Genomic DNA, 7,500 nt, shown 5'->3' with positions numbered 1-7,500 from the left:
CGAGAAACAATCTCTTGCTACAACATATATAGTCAAAGTGAGTGTGATAAACAGACATTGCATTTTCACCAATTAGATAAGCAGCTTGAACTTTGTGTCACTGAAAAAGTAGAAGAAATTACAAACACTGTTCCCATCACTTTTTAGCACAGGTAGTTGGATAAAATACAAACTTTATTTCCTTTCATCATTTGAACAGGGCAAAGGAGCACAAAGCACACACAAGCTGCATTCAGCAACAATATTCTTGTTTGTCTTATAAATACAAGGCAGATGCTAATTGAAAACACAAGGAAATTTGATCCTATTAAAAAGGCAGGAAGCTGCATTTAGTCAATTCATCATTAAATGCTTACTACAAGGCAGTGTTGCTGATGAAATAGTGCAGGGGCACACCCTCGTGGACAAAATGCTTACAGCACCTGGTATTCCCAGGCGGTCTCCCATCCAAGTACTAACCAGGCCCGACCCTGCTTAGCTTCCGAGATCAGACGAGATCGGGCGTACCCAGGCTGGTATGGCCGCAAGCGAGAAACAATCTCTTGCTACAACATATATAGTCAAAGTGAGTCTGATAAAACTGACATTTAGTCAATTCATCATTAAATGCTTAATACAAGGCAGTGTTGCTGATGAAATAGTGCAAGAGCACACCCTCGTGGACAAAATGCTTACAGCACCTGGTATTCCCAGGCGGTCTCCCATCCAAGTACTAACCAGGCCCGACCCTGCTTAGCTTCCGAGATCAGACGAGATCGGGCGTACCCAGGCTGGTATGGCGGTAAGCGAGAAACAATCTCTTGCTACAACATATATAGTCAAAATGAGTCTGATAAACAGACATTGCATTTTCACCAATTAGATAAGCAGCTTGAACTTTGTGTCACTGAAAAAGTAGAAGAAATTACAAACACTGTTCCCATCAGTTTTTAGCACACGTAGTTGGATAAAATACCAACTTTATTTCCTTTCATCATTTGAACAGGGCAAAGGAGCACAAAGCACACACAAGCTGCATTCAGCAACAATATTCTTGTTTGTCTTATAAATACAAGGCAGATGCTAATTGAAAACACAAGGAAATTTGATCCTATTAAAAAGGCAGGAAGCTGCATTTAGTCAATTCATCATTAAATGCTTAATACAAGGCAGTGTTGCTGATGAAATAGTGCAAGAGCACCCCCTCGTGGACAAAATGCTTACAGCACCTGGTATTCCCAGGCGGTCTCCCATCCAAGTACTAACCAGGCCCGACCCTGCTTAGCTTCCGAGATCAGACGAGATCGGGCGTACCCAGGCTGGTATGGCCGTAAGCGAGAAACAATCTCTTGCTACAACATATATAGTCAAAATGAGTCTGATAAACAGACATTGCATTTTCACCAATTAGATAAGCAGCTTGAACTTTGTGTCACTGAAAAAGTAGAAGAAATTATAAAATCTGTTGCCATCACTTTTTAGCACAGGTAGTTGGATAAAATACAAACTTTATTTCCTTTCATCATTTGAACAGGGCAAAGGAGCATAAAGCACACACAAGCTGCATTCAGCAACAATATTCTTGTTTGTCTTATAAATACAAGGCAGATGCTAATTGAAAACACAAGGAAATTTGATCCTATTAAAAAGGCAGGAAGCTGCATTTAGTCAATTCATCATTAAATGCTTACTACAAGGCAGTGTTGCTGATGAAATAGTGCAGGGGCACACCCTCGTGGACAAAATGCTTACAGCACCTGGTATTCCCAGGCGGTCTCCCATCCAAGTACTAACCAGGCCCGACCCTGCTTAGCTTCCGAGATCAGACGAGATCGGGCGTACCCAGGCTGGTATGGCCGTAAGCGAGAAACAATCTCTTGCTACAACATATATAGTCAAAGTGAGTCTGATAAAACAGACATTTAGTCAATTCATCATTAAATGCTTAATACAAGGCAGTGTTGCTGATGAAATAGTGCAAGAGCACACCCTCATGGACAAAATGCTTATAGCACCTGGTATTCCCAGGCGGTCTCCCATCCAAGTACTAACCAGGCCCGACCCTGCTTAGCTTCCGAGATCAGACGAGATCGGGCGTACCCAGGCTGGTATGGCGGTAAGCGAGAAACCATCTCTTGCTACAACATATATAGTCAAAATGAGTCTGATAAACAGACATTGCATTTTCACCAATTAGATAAGCAGCTTGAACTTTGTGTCACTGAAAAAGTAGAAGAAATTACAAACACTGTTCCCATCAGTTTTTAGCACACGTAGTTGGATAAAATACCAACTTTATTTCCTTTCATCATTTGAACAGGGCAAAGGAGCACAAAGCACACACAAGCTGCATTCAGCAACAATATTCTTGTTTGTCTTATAAATACAAGGCAGATGCTAATTGAAAACACAAGGAAATTTGATCCTATTAAAAAGGCAGGAAGCTGCATTTAGTCAATTCATCATTAAATGCTTAATACAAGGCAGTGTTGCTGATGAAATAGTGCAAGAGCACACCCTCGTGGACAAAATGCTTACAGCACCTGGTATTCCCAGGCGGTCTCCCATCCAAGTACTAACCAGGCCCGACCCTGCTTAGCTTCCGAGATCAGACGAGTTCGGGCGTACCCAGGCTGGTATGGCCGTAAGCGAGAAACAATCTCTTGCTACAACATATATAGTCAAAGTGAGTCTGATAAAACAGACATTTAGTCAATTCATCATTAAATGCTTAATACAAGGCAGTGTTGCTGATGAAATAGTGCAAGAGCACACCCTCATGGACAAAATGCTTACAGCACCTGGTATTCCCAGGCGGTCTCCCATCCAAGTACTAACCAGGCCCGACCCTGCTTAGCTTCCGAGATCAGACGAGATCGGGCGTACCCAGGCTGGTATGGCGGTAAGCGAGAAACCATCTCTTGCTACAACATATATAGTCAAAATGAGTCTGATAAACAGACATTGCATTTTCACCAATTAGATAAGCAGCTTGAACTTTGTGTCACTGAAAAAGTAGAAGAAATTACAAACACTGTTCCCATCAGTTTTTAGCACACGTAGTTGGATAAAATACCAACTTTATTTCCTTTCATCATTTGAACAGGGCAAAGGAGCACAAAGCACACACAAGCTGCATTCAGCAACAATATTCTTGTTTGTCTTATAAATACAAGGCAGATGCTAATTGAAAACACAAGGAAATTTGATCCTATTAAAAAGGCAGGAAGCTGCATTTAGTCAATTCATCATTAAATGCTTAATACAAGGCAGTGTTGCTGATGAAATAGTGCAAGAGCACCCCCTCGTGGACAAAATGCTTACAGCACCTGGTATTCCCAGGCGGTCTCCCATCCAAGTACTAACCAGGCCCGACCCTGCTTAGCTTCCGAGATCAGACGAGATCGGGCGTACCCAGGCTGGTATGGCCGTAAGCGAGAAACAATCTCTTGCTACAACATATATAGTCAAAATGAGTCTGATAAACAGACATTGCATTTTCACCAATTAGATAAGCAGCTTGAACTTTGTGTCACTGAAAAAGTAGAAGAAATTATAAAATCTGTTGCCATCACTTTTTAGCACAGGTAGTTGGATAAAATACAAACTTTATTTCCTTTCATCATTTGAACAGGGCAAAGGAGCATAAAGCACACACAAGCTGCATTCAGCAACAATATTCTTGTTTGTCTTATAAATACAAGGCAGATGCTAATTGAAAACACAAGGAAATTTGATCCTATTAAAAAGGCAGGAAGCTGCATTTAGTCAATTCATCATTAAATGCTTACTACAAGGCAGTGTTGCTGATGAAATAGTGCAGGGGCACACCCTCGTGGACAAAATGCTTACAGCACCTGGTATTCCCAGGCGGGCTCCCATCCAAGTACTAACCAGGCCCGACCCTGCTTAGCTTCCGAGATCAGATGAGATCGGGCGTACCCAGGCTGGTATGGCCGTAAGCGAGAAACAATCTCTTGCTACAACATATATAGTCAAAGTGAGTCTGATAAAACAGACATTTAGTCAATTCATCATTAAATGCTTAATACAAGGCAGTGTTGCTGATGAAATAGTGCAAGAGCACCCCCTCGTGGACAAAATGCTTACAGCACCTGGTATTCCCAGGCGGTCTCCCATCCAAGTACTAACCAGGCCCGACCCTGCTTAGCTTCCGAGATCAGACGAGATCGGGCGTACCCAGGCTGGTATGGCCGTAAGCGAGAAAAAATCTCTTGCTACAACATATATAGTCAAAATGAGTCTGATAAACAGACATTGCATTTTCACCAATTAGATAAGCAGCTTGAACTTTGTGTCACTGAAAAAGTAGAAGAAATTATAAAATCTGTTGCCATCACTTTTTAGCACAGGTAGTTGGATAAAATACAAACTTTATTTCCTTTCATCATTTGAACAGGGCAAAGGAGCATAAAGCACACACAAGCTGCATTCAGCAACAATATTCTTGTTTGTCTTATAAATACAAGGCAGATGCTAATTGAAAACACAAGGAAATTTGATCCTATTAAAAAGGCAGGAAGCTGCATTTAGTCAATTCATCATTAAATGCTTACTACAAGGCAGTGTTGCTGATGAAATAGTGCAGGGGCACACCCTCGTGGACAAAATGCTTACAGCACCTGGTATTCCCAGGCGGTCTCCCATCCAAGTACTAACGAGGCCCGACCCTGCTTAGCTTCCGAGATCAGACGAGATCGGGCGTACCTAGGCTGGTATGGCCGTAAGCGAGAAACAATCTCTTGCTACAACATATATAGTCAAAATGAGTCTGATAAACAGACATTGCATTTTCACCAATTAGATAAGCAGCTTGAACTTTGTGTCACTGAAAAAGTAGAAGAAATTATAAAATCTGTTGCCATCACTTTTTAGCACAGGTAGTTGGATAAAATACAAACTTTATTTCCTTTCATCATTTGAACAGGGCAAAGGAGCATAAAGCACACACAAGCTGCATTCAGCAACAATATTCTTGTTTGTCTTATAAATACAAGGCAGATGCTAATTGAAAACACAAGGAAATTTGATCCTATTAAAAAGGCAGGAAGCTGCATTTAGTCAATTCATCATTAAATGCTTACTACAAGGCAGTGTTGCTGATGAAATAGTGCAGGGGCACACCCTCGTGGACAAAATGCTTACAGCACCTGGTATTCCCAGGCGGTCTCCCATCCAAGTACTAACCAGGCCCGACCCTGCTTAGCTTCCGAGATCAGATGAGATCGGGCGTACCCAGGCTGGTATGGCCGTAAGCGAGAAACAATCTCTTGCTACAACATATATAGTCAAAGTGAGTCTGATAAAACAGACATTTAGTCAATTCATCATTAAATGCTTAATACAAGGCAGTGTTGCTGATGAAATAGTGCAAGAGCACCCCCTCGTGGACAAAATGCTTACAGCACCTGGTATTCCCAGGCGGTCTCCCATCCAAGTACTAACCAGGCCCGACCCTGCTTAGCTTCCGAGATCAGACGAGATCGGGCGTACCCAGGCTGGTATGGCCGTAAGCGAGAAAAAATCTCTTGCTACAACATATATAGTCAAAATGAGTCTGATAAACAGACATTGCATTTTCACCAATTAGATAAGCAGCTTGAACTTTGTGTCACTGAAAAAGTAGAAGAAATTATAAAATCTGTTGCCATCACTTTTTAGCACAGGTAGTTGGATAAAATACAAACTTTATTTCCTTTCATCATTTGAACAGGGCAAAGGAGCATAAAGCACACACAAGCTGCATTCAGCAACAATATTCTTGTTTGTCTTATAAATACAAGGCAGATGCTAATTGAAAACACAAGGAAATTTGATCCTATTAAAAAGGCAGGAAGCTGCATTTAGTCAATTCATCATTAAATGCTTACTACAAGGCAGTGTTGCTGATGAAATAGTGCAGGGGCACACCCTCGTGGACAAAATGCTTACAGCACCTGGTATTCCCAGGCGGTCTCCCATCCAAGTACTAACCAGGCCCGACCCTGCTTAGCTTCCGAGATCAGACGAGATCGGGCGTACCCAGGCTGGTATGGCCGTAAGCGAGAAACAATCTCTTGCTACAACATATATAGTCAAAGTGAGTCTGATAAAACAGACATTTAGTCAATTCATCATTAAATGCTTAATACAAGGCAGTGTTGCTGATGAAATAGTGCAAGAGCACACCCTCGTGGACAAAATGCTTACAGCACCTGGTATTCCCAGGCGGTCTCCCATCCAAGTACTAACCAGGCCCGACCCTGCTTAGCTTCCAAGATCAGACGAGATCGGGCGTACCCAGGCTGGTATGGCGGTAAGCGAGAAACAATCTCTTGCTACAACATATATAGTCAAAATGAGTCTGATAAACAGACATTGCATTTTCACCAATTAGATAAGCAGCTTGAACTTTGTGTCACTGAAAAAGTAGAAGAAATTACAAACACTGTTCCCATCAGTTTTTAGCACACGTAGTTGGATAAAATACCAACTTTATTTCCTTTCATCATTTGAACAGGGCAAAGGAGCACAAAGCACACACAAGCTGCATTCAGCAACAATATTCTTGTTTGTCTTATAAATACAAGGCAGATGCTAATTGAAAACACAAGGAAATTTGATCCTATTAAAAAGGCAGGAAGCTGCATTTAGTCAATTCATCATTAAATGCTTAATACAAGGCAGTGTTGCTGATGAAATAGTGCAAGAGCACACCCTCGTGGACAAAATGCTTACAGAACCTGGTATTCCCAGGCGGTCTCCCATCCAAGTACTAACCAGGCCCGACCCTGCTTAGCTTCCGAGATCAGACGAGATCGGGCGTACCCAGGCTGGTATGGCCGTAAGCGAGAAACAATCTCTTGCTACAACATATATAGTCAAAATGAGTCTGATAAACAGACATTGCATTTTCACCAATTAGATAAGCAGCTTGAACTTTGTGTCACTGAAAAAGTAGAAGAAATTATAAAATCTGTTGCCATCACTTTTTAGCACAGGTAGTTGGATAAAATACAAACTTTATTTCCTTTCATCATTTGAACAGGGCAAAGGAGCATAAAGCACACACAAGCTGCATTCAGCAACAATATTCTTGTTTGTCTTATAAATACAAGGCAGATGCTAATTGAAAACACAAGGAAATTTGATCCTATTAAAAAGGCAGGAAGCTGCATTTAGTCAATTCATCATTAAATGCTTACTACAAGGCAGTGTTGCTGATGAAATAGTGCAGGGGCACACCCTCGTGGACAAAATGCTTACAGCACCTGGTATTCCCAGGCGGTCTCCCATCCAAGTACTAACCAGGCCCGACCCTGCTTAGCTTCCGAGATCAGACGAGATCGGGCGTACCCAGGCTGGTATGGCCGTAAGCGAGAAACAATCTCTTGCTACAACATATATAGTCAAAGTGAGTCTGATAAAACAGACATTTAGTCAATTCATCATTAAATGCTTAATACAAGGCAGTGTTGCTGATGAAATAGTGCAAGAGCACACCCTCGTGGACAAAATGCT

The 7,500-nt window shown here is 41.8% G+C and overlaps 19 non-coding genes across 19 annotated transcripts in view; all 19 read right to left on the bottom strand.

The window, feature by feature from the left end:
- Position 1, bottom strand: part of LOC145850545 (5S ribosomal RNA) — a 119-nt gene extending 118 nt beyond the window's left edge. The window contains exon 1 of the ribosomal RNA XR_014372393.1: position 1. This exon is cut by the window's left edge and continues 118 nt beyond it. This is a non-coding gene — a ribosomal RNA (5S ribosomal RNA).
- A 409-nt stretch (positions 2–410) lies between these two features.
- LOC145882101 (5S ribosomal RNA) lies at positions 411–529 on the bottom strand. Its single transcript, XR_014393668.1, has one exon. It is a non-coding gene; the product is annotated as a 5S ribosomal RNA (ribosomal RNA).
- Positions 530–668: 139 nt separating this feature from the next.
- LOC145885718 (5S ribosomal RNA) lies at positions 669–787 on the bottom strand. Its single transcript, XR_014397302.1, has one exon. It is a non-coding gene; the product is annotated as a 5S ribosomal RNA (ribosomal RNA).
- Positions 788–1,196: 409 nt separating this feature from the next.
- LOC145884484 (5S ribosomal RNA) lies at positions 1,197–1,315 on the bottom strand. Its single transcript, XR_014396062.1, has one exon. It is a non-coding gene; the product is annotated as a 5S ribosomal RNA (ribosomal RNA).
- A 409-nt stretch (positions 1,316–1,724) lies between these two features.
- On the bottom strand, positions 1,725–1,843 carry LOC145884473 (5S ribosomal RNA). Its single transcript, XR_014396051.1, has one exon. It is a non-coding gene; the product is annotated as a 5S ribosomal RNA (ribosomal RNA).
- A 139-nt stretch (positions 1,844–1,982) lies between these two features.
- On the bottom strand, positions 1,983–2,101 carry LOC145851191 (5S ribosomal RNA). Its single transcript, XR_014373041.1, has one exon. It is a non-coding gene; the product is annotated as a 5S ribosomal RNA (ribosomal RNA).
- A 409-nt stretch (positions 2,102–2,510) lies between these two features.
- Positions 2,511–2,629, bottom strand: LOC145884123 (5S ribosomal RNA). Its single transcript, XR_014395702.1, has one exon. It is a non-coding gene; the product is annotated as a 5S ribosomal RNA (ribosomal RNA).
- Positions 2,630–2,768: 139 nt separating this feature from the next.
- LOC145885717 (5S ribosomal RNA) lies at positions 2,769–2,887 on the bottom strand. Its single transcript, XR_014397301.1, has one exon. It is a non-coding gene; the product is annotated as a 5S ribosomal RNA (ribosomal RNA).
- Positions 2,888–3,296: 409 nt separating this feature from the next.
- LOC145884462 (5S ribosomal RNA) lies at positions 3,297–3,415 on the bottom strand. Its single transcript, XR_014396040.1, has one exon. It is a non-coding gene; the product is annotated as a 5S ribosomal RNA (ribosomal RNA).
- A 409-nt stretch (positions 3,416–3,824) lies between these two features.
- On the bottom strand, positions 3,825–3,943 carry LOC145881997 (5S ribosomal RNA). Its single transcript, XR_014393564.1, has one exon. It is a non-coding gene; the product is annotated as a 5S ribosomal RNA (ribosomal RNA).
- A 139-nt stretch (positions 3,944–4,082) lies between these two features.
- LOC145884451 (5S ribosomal RNA) lies at positions 4,083–4,201 on the bottom strand. Its single transcript, XR_014396029.1, has one exon. It is a non-coding gene; the product is annotated as a 5S ribosomal RNA (ribosomal RNA).
- A 409-nt stretch (positions 4,202–4,610) lies between these two features.
- LOC145851960 (5S ribosomal RNA) lies at positions 4,611–4,729 on the bottom strand. The gene has a single exon (XR_014373813.1). It is a non-coding gene; the product is annotated as a 5S ribosomal RNA (ribosomal RNA).
- Positions 4,730–5,138: 409 nt separating this feature from the next.
- On the bottom strand, positions 5,139–5,257 carry LOC145855400 (5S ribosomal RNA). The gene has a single exon (XR_014376287.1). It is a non-coding gene; the product is annotated as a 5S ribosomal RNA (ribosomal RNA).
- A 139-nt stretch (positions 5,258–5,396) lies between these two features.
- On the bottom strand, positions 5,397–5,515 carry LOC145884441 (5S ribosomal RNA). The gene has a single exon (XR_014396019.1). It is a non-coding gene; the product is annotated as a 5S ribosomal RNA (ribosomal RNA).
- Positions 5,516–5,924: 409 nt separating this feature from the next.
- Positions 5,925–6,043, bottom strand: LOC145884430 (5S ribosomal RNA). The gene has a single exon (XR_014396008.1). It is a non-coding gene; the product is annotated as a 5S ribosomal RNA (ribosomal RNA).
- A 139-nt stretch (positions 6,044–6,182) lies between these two features.
- Positions 6,183–6,301, bottom strand: LOC145850994 (5S ribosomal RNA). Its single transcript, XR_014372843.1, has one exon. It is a non-coding gene; the product is annotated as a 5S ribosomal RNA (ribosomal RNA).
- Positions 6,302–6,710: 409 nt separating this feature from the next.
- LOC145885622 (5S ribosomal RNA) lies at positions 6,711–6,829 on the bottom strand. Its single transcript, XR_014397205.1, has one exon. It is a non-coding gene; the product is annotated as a 5S ribosomal RNA (ribosomal RNA).
- Positions 6,830–7,238: 409 nt separating this feature from the next.
- On the bottom strand, positions 7,239–7,357 carry LOC145884419 (5S ribosomal RNA). Its single transcript, XR_014395997.1, has one exon. It is a non-coding gene; the product is annotated as a 5S ribosomal RNA (ribosomal RNA).
- A 139-nt stretch (positions 7,358–7,496) lies between these two features.
- LOC145850993 (5S ribosomal RNA) overlaps positions 7,497–7,500 on the bottom strand; it is a 119-nt gene continuing 115 nt past the window's right edge. Inside the window, exon 1 of the ribosomal RNA XR_014372842.1 lies at positions 7,497–7,500. This exon is cut by the window's right edge and continues 115 nt beyond it. This is a non-coding gene — a ribosomal RNA (5S ribosomal RNA).

The sequence above is a fragment of the Salmo salar genome, chromosome 08, assembly GCF_965601325.2.
Source record: "Salmo salar chromosome 08, fSalSal1, whole genome shotgun sequence".
NCBI classification, from domain to species: domain Eukaryota; kingdom Metazoa; phylum Chordata; class Actinopteri; order Salmoniformes; family Salmonidae; genus Salmo; species Salmo salar.
Note: the sequence above shows the minus strand (reverse complement) of the source record. Positions and strands in the feature narration are given on the sequence as shown.